The sequence below is a fragment of the Urtica dioica genome, chromosome 11, assembly GCF_054948205.1.
Source record: "Urtica dioica subsp. dioica isolate 48M chromosome 11, U.dioica_male_clone48M_v1_H2, whole genome shotgun sequence".
NCBI classification, from domain to species: Eukaryota; Viridiplantae; Streptophyta; class Magnoliopsida; order Rosales; family Urticaceae; genus Urtica; species Urtica dioica.
The window spans coordinates 6,262,838-6,278,387 of record NC_142766.1 but is presented as its reverse complement, the minus strand read 5'-3'; the positions used below and the strand labels follow the sequence as shown (position 1 = coordinate 6,278,387).

Here is a 15,550-nt window from a genome sequence, read left to right as displayed (position 1 = left end):
GGCTGAAACAGGTGTCATAGAAGGGGCCTTCCTTGGATTGTGTTTTTTGGACAGGAGGGCCCTTTCTTCCTCGGCCTTCGCGTAGTTTGAGGTGCGATGAATCGCATCCTCGATGGTGGGTGGCCTGTTGTCGGTAGTTTTCGGAAAATTCGAAACATCGGAAAGGTACGTCGCTCAAAGGGCCGATGGTCAGGCCGGAGGTCCTGAGGAGCGGCAAGCCTTCAAGCCCTCGCCCAAACTCTTGACTTCTTGAGTCGAGCTTAGCTCTTCGAGTTGAGCCTTGAGTCGGTTTCCTCGGGTCGAGCTTCGCTCCTTGAGTTGAGCCTCGAGTCGGTCTCCTCGAGTCGAGCTTCGCTCCTCGAGTCGAGCACCAACTCGAGTCCTATCCGTCAAACAAACATTTGTGTCGTAACCCAAAATACCATGCCCACAATAGTTCAACGGGCCCGGAAGCGAGACGGTCGCAAAAAGCCCACAGAAACGAAGCCCAGCGCGCGCCGCGGGTTCTGCACCGCGCGCCGCGCGCCAAGGCTCGCGCGCCGCGCGTCGCGCAGGTCGTGCGCCGCAGGTTGTGCGCCGCGGGTTTTGGCACCGCGCGCCACGCGCCAAGAGTCGCGCGCCGCGCAGGTCGTACGCCGCGGGTTTTGGCACCGCGCGCCGCGCGGTGTGCGCCGCGGGTTGTGCGCCTCTTCTTGAAAAGAGACGCGTTCCTAGTCCCAAATGGACGCCGAATGACCCCCTTAGGTTTCTCAAACACCTATATAAACCCCCTCCCATTGAGGGGAAAATCATCCCTTCATCTCTTATCGACACGCTCGATTTCTTACTCTTTTCTGCTTCTCTGGATGCCATATTTGGCCTGAAGCAGTTTCTTTTCTCTCTCCCCCGTTCTCAGAGGTTTTGAAGCACTCACGGGGACTTCCCGGACGTCGCTCCCTCTGACCGAACGTTCTCCGGTGCTCAAGCACGCCCCTAGGGTTCTCGACGAGAGTTCCCCTCGCGCGTCTAAGACGCTAGACGCGTACGCGATCTCCGAGGTTCTGAGACGCTGCCGAGGACTCCTCGTGCCCCGTCTCCTTCGTCGAGCACGCTTCTCCGCCGAGGTTCTACGCCTTATACTGCGTCTTTCACGCTTGAACTACGTTCTGACTTGATCCCACACACGGGTACGTAGGCAGCCGACACCCAAGGCACGGTCACTCCTCCTCCTCACCCTCTACCTCTCCCGAGGGGCGGGTTGATTGGAGAAAACCCTAGCTCGAGACTATCGAGTTCACACTCTTGGCCCGAGTGCGATCACTTGGTCCGGCATTGGATCGAACCGCCCGAGGTTTTCAATAGTTGTTCATTTTCGTGCGACAACATTTTGGCGCTAGAAGGAGGGGACTTCCCGACCTATTCAGCCCGAAATCCCTTCTGTTCATCTTCTTCTTTTCTTCTGCGAACTCAACCTTCTCGAACTTGAGAAACGATGAGTAGCCAACCACCCGTACGTTTTGAGGGCGTGAACAACCCCGAAAACGTCACTTGGACCAAGAAATACTTCTTGCACTCCCGAGCGCATGGTGACGAAGAGTCGCTCCATGAAGAGAGCTCAACCCGCTCACCATCTCCATCTCCTGATAGCAGGGACGACCGCATCATGGAGTTAGAGGAGAGTATCCGCCGACAGAAGGCGAGGAACACAAGGTTGTCACGCCCCGGGAAAAGTGGGGTGTGATTAGAATATAATCTGAACAGTAATAAAATTTACATAACTATCCCACGGTGCATACTCAGTTATTTACTTTACAAGTCCAAAGATAAAAGAAAGAAAACGAAAATAAAACCAACCTTCGACACTTGATAGACTATCCAGCGGAAACCTTCAAACTCTCGACCACACTTAATCCCGAGGTCTTCCTAACCCTTCTCCTTCTCACATCCTGATTATAAGAAAAATTTGAGGAAATAGGGGTGAGCCTGAGGCTCAGTAGGTGCTATAGTAATGGTTTGATTTTTTAAAAAAATTTCGAAAATAATACTTACCGTATAATAATAATATTCTTGTCACGTGTAAATCACCATACACGTACAAGTATACCTTGCAGAAATGTAAATTGCAGAAATATAAATGACAGAAATTTAAATGTGTCCCTAGATACTTCTAAAACGTGTACAATCTCCTGAGCCGCCTGCCAACTTAACCCGTGGCAGTCCTCTGATCAGAGCAAGGTGCACTCTCCGCACCGTATACATGTGTGTGAAACCGGCTTGTCCAGGATATACGAAACATTTCCTTTCGTAAATACGGGATATATGTATAATATCGAAAATATTCTCAACTTCATAATCGGATATACCGAATTGAAGTTCCGCCACATTTTCTAAAAACGGTTCTAGGTTACGTGGCACGTTCACAAACATTTTCATTTCGAAAATAATATATACTTGAGGCCAAACCATAAAATCAGGAGAGAAGGGTTATAATAACCTACCTCGAGAGTAAGCGTCAATGTCGCTCTTCCACGAGACGTTCGTTCGTCCTGTGAACCTGAACGTTCACTAATACCGAGAATCCATACGTTCACTTACTCCGTGAACCCTCTAAACGACTTTCAATCTTGAGTCCTATCACGGTAAATCAAACCGATCCTGAATCAGAATTCTATGAGTAATTCACGATACTCAAATTCAAACGTACGATTTAAAAGAATCGTAGAACCCAAAGACATATCCTCGGAACAAAACTTCAAACGATACGAGAACGTGTAAATTCGAACGAAAAACTACGATCAATCTCAAAACCGAGAAATAATTATAATAAGCAAGCTCGTTCTCCTTTGAACGAATCTAATCTCATTTCTATAACGAAAACTGAGAATAACTCTAGCAAGCAAGTATCGTTCTTTTCTTTTCCGAATTCCAAAGAAATATCAAATTTTATTATTACTAAGCTCAAGTAACCGAAAAATCCAACCTTAACTCACAACCGAGTCTTAAACTCTTAAAATCCATAAACGAGCTTAATAATAATAACGAGATAATATTTTTTTTTCTTTTTTATCTTTTACATCATAAACGACTTTTACAATAATTCAAAACTTCATAAATAACTTGAGGCGAGACTCGGAAATTCTTGACTCGCAAAACTCTAATTGGACACTCGCGAGTCTCCGGCCAAAATCGAAACGCCGCTATCCATTCGACGTTCCCTCGGCCTCGCCTCGTCGACACTTGCGCGGTGGCTCCGTCATTCCTCGGGCCGCGTCCTCGTCGTCCCGAACCGCCGCTGTTTTGGGCTCTGCGTAGCCCGCCTAAACACGTCTAGACCCTCGATAACAAGGCTCACAATCGAAACAAACCTCGTTAACACGTTACAAAATAAATTCCGAGGTATCGCGAACCACAAATTTGATTCCAAAATTGGCAACAACCATACTAACTCATACCCAAAATTTCAGTCAAATTTTCAACAACCAAAATCCCCTGGCCAACAAAACATCACGGCCAAGACTAAAATCAACACCAAACCGTCCAGAATCCAAACACAACAAGTCTCAACCACAATTTCAAACACATAATCAAATCAACAACAACAAAAACTTTCAGAATCCAAAAAGCCCCAATTCACGTTCACATAAACTCTAATCTCTTGTGAAATTCGGCCAAAAATTCAAGGAAAATTCCAATCAATGATTTCAATCTACAATCCGAGTAACATCATCACAAATCAAGCTCAATCAACCATAATAGCAACTCAATTCCACGAAATCAAACAAGAAAACCAAAATCCCAAATTTGCAGTTCAAACCCTAGAATCACCAATCAATTCTGGTTTGATTTCTTTTACCTTGTTTTCGTGGATTTGGACTCTCCGGGGTGTGTTCTCTCTCTCCCGGCGCTCGCTTCCCGGTTGGCCGGCCACGGCGGCTCGCGGCGATTTCCTTTCCCTCGGTCACGGCGGCCGCGCGAGATGGGTTTCGGGTCTCGGTGACTTGCTATCGGCCGAGCTTCCTCTTCCTCCGAGAGCTCAACTCCGTCTCACGCTCTCTCTCTCTCTCATTCGGTCTCTCTCTCGCTCTCTCCCCCGAATTCTCTTTCTTCTTCTTCTTCTTTTTTTTCCTGGTTTGCAAAATGCCTCAGTCGGCCAAGTGATATACATCACTTACAAAAAGTTTCCAAACTCTTAATGACGTGGAAATGCAATACTTATCCTTTTATTTACAATCCAACCCCTTTTTTCCTTGTTTTCTTTCAAATGAGCCCGAAAACATGACAACCACGTCCTTATCACTAACTTTGTGACTAAAATCGTAACTGAAAGAACATTTAATTTAGAGCTTCAAACCGAGAATTTTCTCGTACGTTCTCGATTAATTCAAATATATTCAAGGTTTCTCAGAAATAATTCTCGTCCTTGAGAATTTATTTTCTTAAATTAAATTCCGGAATATCTCCTCGGAAAATAATTTATTCCAGACGAACTCGATAAATCCTTTATTCATTCCGAGATTTTCCATTACCTTAAAATATCTTAAATCACTCGATAAACTTATTACTCCCACCCAAAATGATGGAAACGATGTTGGAATCGATCTAGGGTTTGAGAAAATAATTAACGCTTCGGTAAGCGGCGGAATTTTAAAAATTTTCTTTTACAAGTAAAACAGTTTTTACTAACCTAGACAAGTGCAAGTACATGTAATTAAAAACCAATATGAGCTAGAAGTTTACTAACCTTTCTTGAAGCTTGAACTTTGAAGAAGCTTGTGGAAAGTTTGCAACGCTCGTCTCCCCTCGCAGCACGTCTCTCTTTCTTTCCTCGGCACCTCGAGCAACCACGAAAGTTTCTATCACTAAATCACTCGAAAAGAAGGAATCAATGAGTGGGCACTTTTAAACACTACGACTTAAGAACGAGTCTCGAAGTCGCAGAGCTAAACACTAGGTCGAGTAAGGACCTAGGTGCCAAGACAAGAAAAAATCGAAAATAAACTAGAGAGAGAGAGAGAGGATTTCGGCCACAAGTTGTAGAGAGAGAGTCTCTCAAATCTCTTAAACTTGGATGAATGAAATGTGATGAATGAGGCTCCTATTTATAGGAGGAGGACTACCTTCAAAAGGTAGTTTCCTCTTTTCCTATTGCCTTGCACGTCCAACATGCCTCATGAAGGCTTAGGATTTGTTTCCTCATTTGATTTCCTCTTAGTTGGCCGAAAATGCACTTTCCTTCTTAAGGAAATTTGTTTCCCCTTTTTCTTTTGGCAAGTATCTTCATACATCAATGCACAAAATAAACTCTCTTTCCCACTATGGCATGAACGAAATTCAGCCTTATTTTCCTTGGGTTGGACGAAATTTGAGCTTCTAGAAGGAGCTTCTAGATGTTTCTTCATTTGTTCATGACAACATAAGAAAAGCCCATTAAGAATTTTCAAGTAAAATTCTATGAAATGAAATTAATCCTCAAGGCCCAATTACACTAATATGGCTGAGTAATATTTATTTCATTTGTCATCATATGACAATGTCAAAAAAAAATTTATTGACATTCTTTTCGTCCTATGTCCAAAAAGACAAAAATACCCTTTTGACAATTTTCGTAAAACTGTCTCGTTCTTGTTTTGACTTAGCTTCCAGTTTAACTATTCCTATCGATGTGATTCGTGACAGTGACCTCATGGACCCAAATGAACAAAGCTTGAGCTAAACACTTGGACTCAAAAGTTCACAAACCTTTTCCAAGTTTAGCTTAATGCCAACTGACTCCACTAAAGAGCTGGCACTGAAAATCTCTCGGTTCAAATGAATTTGTTTTCTACTCAAGAATTCGACCTAATTATGATGAGCGGATCCACTGAATATTATCTATGCTTACCCTTCATGAATGTCATCAGCTAGTCGGGATTTACTAAATTACCATTTTACCCTTCTAACTGTTATTTCCTCAACTCCTTTGTCGCTTGTGAATAAGTTAGAAACAATGTATTGACGAGGAGCTAACAAGTCACATTGTTTCATCCAAAAGAGTCAGGACTCAATTTGGACACTGGCCAGTTCATTTATTCACACTCCAAGGAACAAAGCATGAGGTGACATACATTGCATTTCAGCAATCTTGTACATGAATTCCATATCTATGAGAACTTCACAAAGTTACTCATGACAGACTCACAACTTAGTACTTCACCAATAAGCCTTGTTCGGAATCACATAGTGAGTCCGAACTTTGACTTTCTCAAATGAGAATACTAAGGTGTGAAATGGCATGTCTCATTTCAGGATTAAGGTAAGCATGATGCAATTCATACATAGTGACTTCGAGACATAAGAGGTTAAATGGTTTGTTCTTATATTGTCTCTAGAAGTGCACTGGTCAATTCAGTACCTTCGGAAGATACCTAGAAGAACTATAGAGTCCCCAACTCTCAATGCCTCATAACCAGACATCATAGATTCTTCTAACAATCATACTGAGGTTAATAGTCCTTTGACCCTAAGATTGCGAATATATCGTTTTAAGCAAACTACGAAGAGTTTGTTCATGCAAATCTACATTTGTCTCTTCGTAAGTTGTTAAGTTTGTTTATGGACTAAAAGATGAAGGTTTTATCATAAAGCTTCAAACAAAGAAAGAATGAATGAACGTTTCAACTTTTTATTAATGAATAAGCAATTACAAGCAAGAGTCTTCGTAAGACTATATGACATCAAATGTACATAAATAGACACTACTACTCTTCTTGTGGGCAGCATTGACAACAAACGATTCTTAGAAAATTAATTTACATAATTTTCTCGTCCTTTTGAAAAACTTAGTTTACAACATTAAGCTTAAATTTCGAGTCGCTACAGTTCTCCCCTCCTTAGAGAAATTTCATCCCGAAATTTAAGATCTAAGTGGGTACATGGAATAAGTACGGATATTTTTCCATCATATCGCTTTCCAGTTCCCAAGTCGCTTCTTCGCTTCCATGATGAGTCCACAAGACCTTCACCAACGGAATCTCACGGTTACGAAGACTCTTCATCTTTCTATCGACAACCTGGGTTGGAACTTCATCGTAAGTGACATCCTCTTGAATCGGTACATCTTCGAGTTGAACGATAGTTGTAGGATCGGGTTCGCTCTTCCGAAGCATTGACACGTGAAAAACATCGTGCCCAAACGCTAACTCTGGGGGTAGACCAAGTCGATAAGCCACAAGACCTACTCGTGCAGTAATCTGGAAAGGTCCTACGTATGGAGGAGACGATTTCCCTTTCCTTCCAAAACGGGAAATACCTTTACGTGGAGATACCTTTAAGAGCACATAGTCTCCTACTTCAAATTCAAGTGGTCTTCGTCTTTTATCAGCATAGCTCTTTTGTCGACTCTGAGCTGTCTTCAATCGCTGCTGAATGACAGCAATTTTCTCATTAGTTTTTTTTTCGATAATGGTATCTCCTGTTTGAACGCGATCTTCTGGTTCAATCCAACACACAGGAGATCTACACGGTCTCCCATATAAAGCTTTAGAAGGATTCGTGTCGATGCTAGAATCATAACTGTTATTGTACGCAAAGTCAACCAACGAGAGATTTTCTTTCCATTTGTTACCAAAATCCAAAGCATACGCTCTCAACATGTCTTCCATGATTTGAATAACTCTTTCAGATTGCCCATTTGTCTGAGGATGAAAAGCAGTACTAAAATTCAGTATAGTTCCCATGGCTTCCTGGAAACTTCTCCAATAATGAGCAGTGAATCGCGTGTCACGATCTGAAGTAATGCTCATAGGAACACCGTGATACATCACCACGTTTTCAAGATACACCTCTGCTAGTTTCCTCTTGAAGTACGTTACCTTAATGAGAATGAAATGCGCAGACTTTGTGAGTCGATCCACGATTACCCAAATCGTATCAGAACCTTCCTGTGACTTTGGTAGGTTTGTGAGAAAATCCATGGTTATCTCTACCCATTTCCACTCTGGTATGGGCAACGGTTGTAACATTCCTCCTGGCTTCTGTCTCTCACCTTTCACTTTGAGACAATTTTGACAACTCTTGACATAGTCAAGGACGTCTCTTTTCATGTTGCCCCACCAGAATTGTTTCTTCAGATTCTGGTACATCTTCTTGGCTCCAGGATGAATGGTGTAACGAGACTTATGAGTTTCTTCCATAATCGCTTTCTTGATCTCGTCTACTTGTGGAACAGCTAAACGATTCTTGAAATACAAGCTTCCATCCCCTCGAACATTCCAATGTTCTAGCGTCTCATCGTTCTTCAATCTTGTCAGAACGCTCAGAAGATGCTTATCTTGCTGCTGAATCTCTTTAACTTGTTGGACCAGGTACGGTGGATCTACCAGATTATAAATCACCGCTGAATCACGATTCTCGAAGAACTTGAGATCGTAATCCTCAATTACCATTTCTCTCTTCCAATCCAGCAATCCTAGCGTTGCTAAAACACTTGCACATTTCCTACTCAGTACATCAGCTACAACGTTAGCCTTGCCCGGATGATACTCGAGAGTGAAATCGTAATCCTCCATGTACTCAATCCATCGACGTTGTCTCAAGTTCAGATCTCGCTGAGTGAAGAGATATTTCAAACTTTTATGATCAGAAAAGATTTGAAATCTTACACCGTAAAGGTAGCATCTCCATATCTTCAACGCAAAGATTATGGCTACTAACTCCAGATCATGAGTTAGGTAGTTCTTCTCGTGAGCCTTCAATTGACGAGAACCATAAGCGACTACGTGTCCATTTTGCATCCAAACGCATCCCAAACCTTATGTAAACCAAAAATCACATTCCTCCTTCTTGGCATATAACTGATGCTCCCGAAGAGTCTGCCAAACGACTCTAATATGTTGCTCATGCTCTTGTGCATCCTTTAAGTAAATCAAAATGTTATCAATGAAGACAATGACAAACTGATCCAAGAATGGTCGAAAAACTCGATTCATCATATCCATAAAAGCTGCATGAGCGTTCGTTAATCCAGAAGGCATTACCAGAAACTCAAAATGACCATAACGAGTCCTGAAAGCTATTTCCAGAATATCCTTCTCGCGAATCATCAATTGATGATAACCGGATCTCAGATCTATCTTAGAAAAGAATCGAGATCCTCCCAATTGATCAAACAACTCGTCAACCCTTGGCAAGGTATCAAGGATAAGATCAATACATAATTCTATCTCTCAATCAGGCGGCAGACTAGTTAACTCTTCTGGAAAACGTTAAGAAATTCAAACACAACAGAAATAGCTAATCATGTATCAGCGTCTTTTACGTCGACTTCTGATGCCGAAAGAAGTGCATAGCATGAAAACTTTCTTCGTCCTCCAACGTAGGACTTCATGATACAATTCTGCATCCCCTTGGCCTTCCTGATAAGGAACTATCTCCCTAGATTCCATACGTAGCGTAACTCCTTGCCAATGGAAATCTAGCTGAACTCTATACTATGACAACCAAGCTATGTCAAAACATTACCTTTCACGTACATCGTATTTTCCCGATTCAACCAACATTTCTAGGCCATATCCTAGAAGACTTTCGATGTCCAGCTCATCCTTATTCATACGCTTGGCTATCTTTAACAAAAACCTCAAAGCCAACCTCAAACCTTATGCACTTCATGTGCTTGGTTTCGATAGTGAGAGTGCAAAACGCACCCAATCGTAGCCTTGTCCCTTATTGAGATGCTATCATCTTCTTTTATTGAGTCCATCAACTCTCATCCAGAAAGCATTGTACGTAGAACAATCCCTCTATTTGTTCCTACGTCATGAGCATCGTACGTTTTCGTGAACAGTCCTTACGTTAAACTAGCACGAGCTTTGTGCTTAGTTACCATGAACTCTACGCAATACTCTAGTAGAGTTCTTATCATATCCAACTGCATTACAATATTCTGAACCCAATGACCTGCAACTCGCAGAGCCATATATCCTTGAATGCGTGAATATAGAAGTCCTAGAACTTTCAAAGACATCGACTTCTAGACGTACTAGCACGTGCTTTATTCCGAACACGTGTTGTCACCTCCTGAAAAACAATTCATTACTCGGCCATACTCAAGAGGCTCAAGTGAACATAAGGATCCTTATAACAAAGGAACATTCGAAGGACTCGCATCAGGCGACCTTCTAAAACGACTATCGATGGACTATAAGTGTAAAGTAAACCGAGTATGCATTCCCTAGAGATTCATAACCTAGAGCTCTGATACCACCCTGTCACGCCCCGGGAAAAGTGGGGTGTGATTAGAATATAATCTGAACAGTAATAAAATTTACATAACTATCCCACGGTGCATACTCAGTTATTTACTTTACAAGTCCAAAGATAAAAGAAAGAAAACGAAAATAAAACCAACCTTCGACACTTGATAGACTATCCAGCGGAAACCTTCAAACTCTCGACCACACTTAATCCCGAGGTCTTCCTAACCCTTCTCCTTCTCACATCCTGATTATAAGAAAAATTTGAGGAAATAGGGGTGAGCCTGAGGCTCAGTAGGTGCTATAGTAATGGTTTGATTTTTTAAAAAATTTTCGAAAATAATACTTACCGTATAATAATAATATTCTTGTCACGTGTAAATCACCATACACGTACAAGTATACCTTGCAGAAATGTAAATTGCAGAAATATAAATGACAGAAATTTAAATGTGTCCCTAGATACTTCTAAAACGTGTACTATCTCCTGAGCCGCCTGCCAACTTAACCCGTGGCAGTCCTCTGATCAGAGCAAGGTGCACTCTCCGCACCGTATACATGTGTGTGAAACCGGCTTGTCCAGGATATACGAAACATTTCCTTTCGTAAATACGGGATATATGTATAATATCGAAAATATTCTCAACTTCATAATCGGATATACCGAATTGAAGTTCCGCCACATTTTCTAAAAACGGTTCTAGGTTACGTGGCACGTTCACAAACATTTTCATTTCGAAAATAATATATACTTGAGGCCAAACCATAAAATCAGGAGAGAAGGGTTATAATAACCTACCTCGAGAGTAAGCGTCAATGTCGCTCTTCCACGAGACGTTCGTTCGTCCTGTGAACCTGAACGTTCACTAATACCGAGAATCCATACGTTCACTTACTCCGTGAACCCTCTAAACGACTTTCAATCTTGAGTCCTATCACGGTAAATCAAACCGATCCTGAATCAGAATTCTATGAGTAATTCACGATACTCAAATTCAAACGTACGATTTAAAAGAATCGTAGAACCCAAAGACATATCCTCGGAACAAAACTTCAAACGATACGAGAACGTGTAAATTCGAACGAAAAACTACGATCAATCTCAAAACCGAGAAATAATTATAATAAGCAAGCTCGTTCTCCTTTGAACGAATCTAATCTCATTTCTATAACGAAAACTGAGAATAACTCTAGCAAGCAAGTATCGTTCTTTTCTTTTCCGAATTCCAAAGAAATATCAAATTTTATTATTACTAAGCTCAAGTAACCGAAAAATCCAACCTTAACTCACAACCGAGTCTTAAACTCTTAAAATCCATAAACGAGCTTAATAATAATAACGAGATAATATTTTTTTTTCTTTTTTATCTTTTACATCATAAACGACTTTTACAATAATTCAAAACTTCATAAATAACTTGAGGCGAGACTCGGAAATTCTTGACTCGCAAAACTCTAATTGGACACTCGCGAGTCTCCGGCCAAAATCGAAACGCCGCTATCCATTCGACACTTGCGCGGTGGCTCCGTCATTCCTCGGGCCGCGTCCTCGTCGTCCCGAACCGCCGCTGTTTTGGGCTCTGCGTAGCCCGCCTAAACACGTCTAGACCCTCGATAACAAGGCTCACAATCGAAACAAACCTCGTTAACACGTTACAAAATAAATTCCGAGGTATCGCGAACCACAAATTTGATTCCGAAATTGGCAACAACCATACTAACTCATACCCAAAATTCCAATCAAATTTTCAACAACCAAAATCCCATGGCCAACAAAACATCACGGCCAAGACTAAAATCAACACCAAACCGTCCAGAATCCAAACACAACAAGTCTCAACCACAATTTCAAACACATAATCAAATCAACAACAACAAAAACTTTCAGAATCCAAAAAGCCCCAATTCACGTTCACATAAACTCTAATCTCTTGTGAAATTCGGCCAAAAATTCAAGGAAAATTCCAATCAATGATTTCAATCTACAATCCGAGTAACATCATCACAAATCAAGCTCAATCAACCATAATAGCAACTCAATTCCACGAAATCAAACAAGAAAACCAAAATCCCAAATTTGCAGTTCAAACCCTAGAATCACCAATCAATTCGGGTTTGATTTCTTTTACCTTGTTTTCGTGGATTTGGACTCTCCGGGGTGTGTTCTCTCTCTCCCGGCGCTCGCTTCCCGGTTGGCCGGCCACGGCGGCTCGCGGCGATTTCCTTTCCCTCGGTCACGGCGGCCGCGCGAGATGGGTTTCGGGTCTCGGTGACTTGCTATCGGCCGAGCTTCCTCTTCCTCCGAGAGCTCAACTCCGTCTCACGCTCTCTCTCTCTCTCTCATTCGGTCTCTCTCTCGCTCTCTCCCCCGAATTCTCTTTCTTCTTCTTCTTCTTTTTTTTTTCCTGGTTTGCAAAATGCCTCAGTCGGCCAAGGGATATACATCACTTACAAAAAGTTTCCAAACTCTTGATGACGTGGAAATGCAATACTTATCCTTTTATTTACAATCCAACCCCTTTTTTCCTTGTTTTCTTTCAAATGAGCCCGAAAACATGACAACCACGTCCTTATCACTAACTTTGTGACTAAAATCGTAACTGAAAGAACATTTAATTTAGAGCTTCAAACCGAGAATTTTCTCGTACGTTCTCGATTAATTCAAATATATTCAAGGTTTCTCAGAAATAATTCTCGTCCTTGAGAATTTATTTTCTTAAATTAAATTCCGGAATATCTCCTCGGAAAATAATTTATTCCAGACGAACTCGATAAATCCTTTATTCATTCCGAGATTTTCCATTACCTTAAAATATCTTAAATCACTCGATAAACTTATTACTCCAACCCAAAATGATGGAAACGATTCTTAGAAAATTAATTTACATAATTTTCTCGTCCTTTTGAAAAACTTAGTTTACAACATTAAGCTTAAATTTCGAGTCGCTACAGTTCTCCCCTCCTTAGAGAAATTTCATCCCGAAATTTAAGATCTAAGTGGGTACATGGAATAAGTACGGATATTTTTCCATCATATCGCTTTCCAGTTCCCAAGTCGCTTCTTCGCTTCCATGATGAGTCCACAAGACCTTCACCAACGGAATCTCACGGTTACGAAGACTCTTCATCTTTCTATCGACAACCTGGGTTGGAACTTCATCGTAAGTGACATCCTCTTGAATCGGTACATCTTCGAGTTGAACGATAGTTGTAGGATCGGGTTCGCTCTTCCGAAGCATTGACACGTGAAAAACATCGTGCCCAAACGCTAACTCTGGGGGTAGACCAAGTCGATAAGCCACAAGACCTACTCGTGCAGTAATCTGGAAAGGTCCTACGTATCGAGGAGACAATTTCCCTTTCCTTCCAAAACGGGAAATACCTTTACGTGGAGATACCTTTAAGAGCACATAGTCTCCTACTTCAAATTCAAGTGGTCTTCGTCTTTTATCAGCATAGCTCTTTTGTCGACTCTGAGCTGTCTTCAATCGCTGCTGAATGACAGCAATTTTCTCATTAGTTTTTTTTTCGATAATGGTATCTCCTGTTTGAACGCGATCTTCTGGTTCAATCCAACACACAGGAGATCTACACGGTCTCCCATATAAAGCTTTAGAAGGATTCGTGTCGATGCTAGAATCATAACTGTTATTGTACGCAAAGTCAACCAACGAGAGATTTTCTTTCCATTTGTTACCAAAATCCAAAGCATACGCTCTCAACATGTCTTCCATGATTTGAATAACTCTTTCAGATTGCCCATTTGTCTGAGGATGAAAAGCAGTACTAAAATTCAGTATAGTTCCCATGGCTTCCTGGAAACTTCTCCAATAATGAGCAGTGAATCGCGTGTCACGATCTGAAGTAATGCTCTTAGGAACACCGTGATACATCACCACGTTTTCAAGATACACCTATGCTAGTTTCCTCTTGAAGTACGTTACCTTAATGAGAATGAAATGCGCAGACTTTGTGAGTCGATCCACGATTACCCAAATCGTATCAAAACCTTCCTGTGACTTTGGTAGGTTTGTGAGAAAATCCATGGTTATCTCTTCCCATTTCCACTCTGGTATGGGCAACGGTTGTAACATTCCTCCTGGCTTCTGTCTCTCACCTTTCACTTTGAGACAATTTTGACAACTCCTGACATAGTCAAGGACGTCTCTTTTCAAGTTGCGCCACCAGAATTGTTTCTTCAGATTTCTTGGCTCCAGGATGAATGGTGTAACGAGACTTATGAGTTTCTTCCATAATCGCTTTCTTGATCTCGTCTACTTGTGGAACAGCTAAACGATTCTTGAAATACAAGCTTCCATCCCCTCGAACATTCCAATGTTCTAGCGTCTCATCGTTCTTCAATCTTGTCAGAACGCTCAGAAGATGCTTATCTTGCTGCTGAATCTCTTTAACTTGTTGGACCAGGTACGGTGGATCTACCAGATTATAAATCACCGCTGAATCACGATTCTCGAAGAACTTGAGATCGTAATCCTCAATTACCATTTCTCTCTTCCAATCCAGCAATCCTAGCGTTGCTAAAACACTTGCACATTTCCTACTCAGTGCATCAGCTACAACGTTAGCCTTGCCCGGATGATACTCGAGAGTGAAATCGTAATCCTCCATGTACTCAATCCATCGACGTTGTCTCAAGTTCAGATCTCGCTGAGTGAAGAGATATTTCAAACTTTTATGATCAGAAAAGATTTGAAATCTTACACCGTAAAGGTAGCATCTCCATATCTTCAACGCAAAGATTATGGCTACTAACTCCAGATCATGAGTTAGGTAGTTCTTCTCGTGAGCCTTCAATTGACGAGAACCATAAGCGACTACGTGTCCATTTTGCATCCAAACGCATCCCAAACCTTATGTAAACCAAAAATCACATTCCTCCTTCTTGGCATATAACTGATGCTCCCGAAGAGTCTGCAAAACGACTCTAATATGTTGCTCATGCTCTTGTGCATCCTTTAAGTAAATCAAAATGTTATCAATGAAGACAATGACAAACTGATCCAAGAATGGTCGAAAAACCCGATTCCTCATATCCATAAAAGCTGCATGAGCGTTCGTTAATCCAGAAGGCATTACCAGAAACTCAAAATGACCATAACGAGTCCTGAAAGCTATTTCCAGAATATCCTTCTCGCGAATCATCAATTGATGATAACCGGATCTCAGATCTATCTTAGAAAAGAATCGAGATCCTCCCAATTGATCAAACAACTCGTCAACCCTTGGCAAGGTATCAAGGATAAGATCAATACATAACTCTATCTCTCAATCAGGCGGCAGACTAGTTAACTCTTCTGGAAAACGTTAAGAAATTCAAACAC

General features: G+C 41.6%; 2 long non-coding RNA genes across 3 annotated transcripts; both read right to left on the bottom strand.

Annotated features, from left to right (window-relative positions):
- Positions 1 to 1,767: 1,767 nt before the first annotated feature.
- Positions 1,768 to 4,129, bottom strand: LOC149380871 (uncharacterized). Of its 2 annotated transcripts, XR_016293805.1 has the most exons (3): positions 3,833 to 4,119; positions 2,478 to 2,610; positions 1,768 to 1,925 (listed from the first exon to the last, which is right to left on the bottom strand). It is a non-coding gene; the product is annotated as an uncharacterized LOC149380871 (long non-coding RNA). The 2 variants fall into 2 exon arrangements; XR_016293804.1 differs by lacking the exons at positions 1,768 to 1,925; positions 2,478 to 2,610 and adding an exon at positions 2,903 to 3,326 and having other exon boundaries at positions 3,833 to 4,129.
- Positions 4,130 to 10,297: 6,168 nt separating this feature from the next.
- LOC149380870 (uncharacterized) lies at positions 10,298 to 12,633 on the bottom strand. Its single transcript, XR_016293798.1, has 3 exons — positions 12,338 to 12,633; positions 11,008 to 11,140; positions 10,298 to 10,455 (listed from the first exon to the last, which is right to left on the bottom strand). It is a non-coding gene; the product is annotated as an uncharacterized LOC149380870 (long non-coding RNA).
- Between the last annotated feature and the right edge of the window lie 2,917 nt (positions 12,634 to 15,550).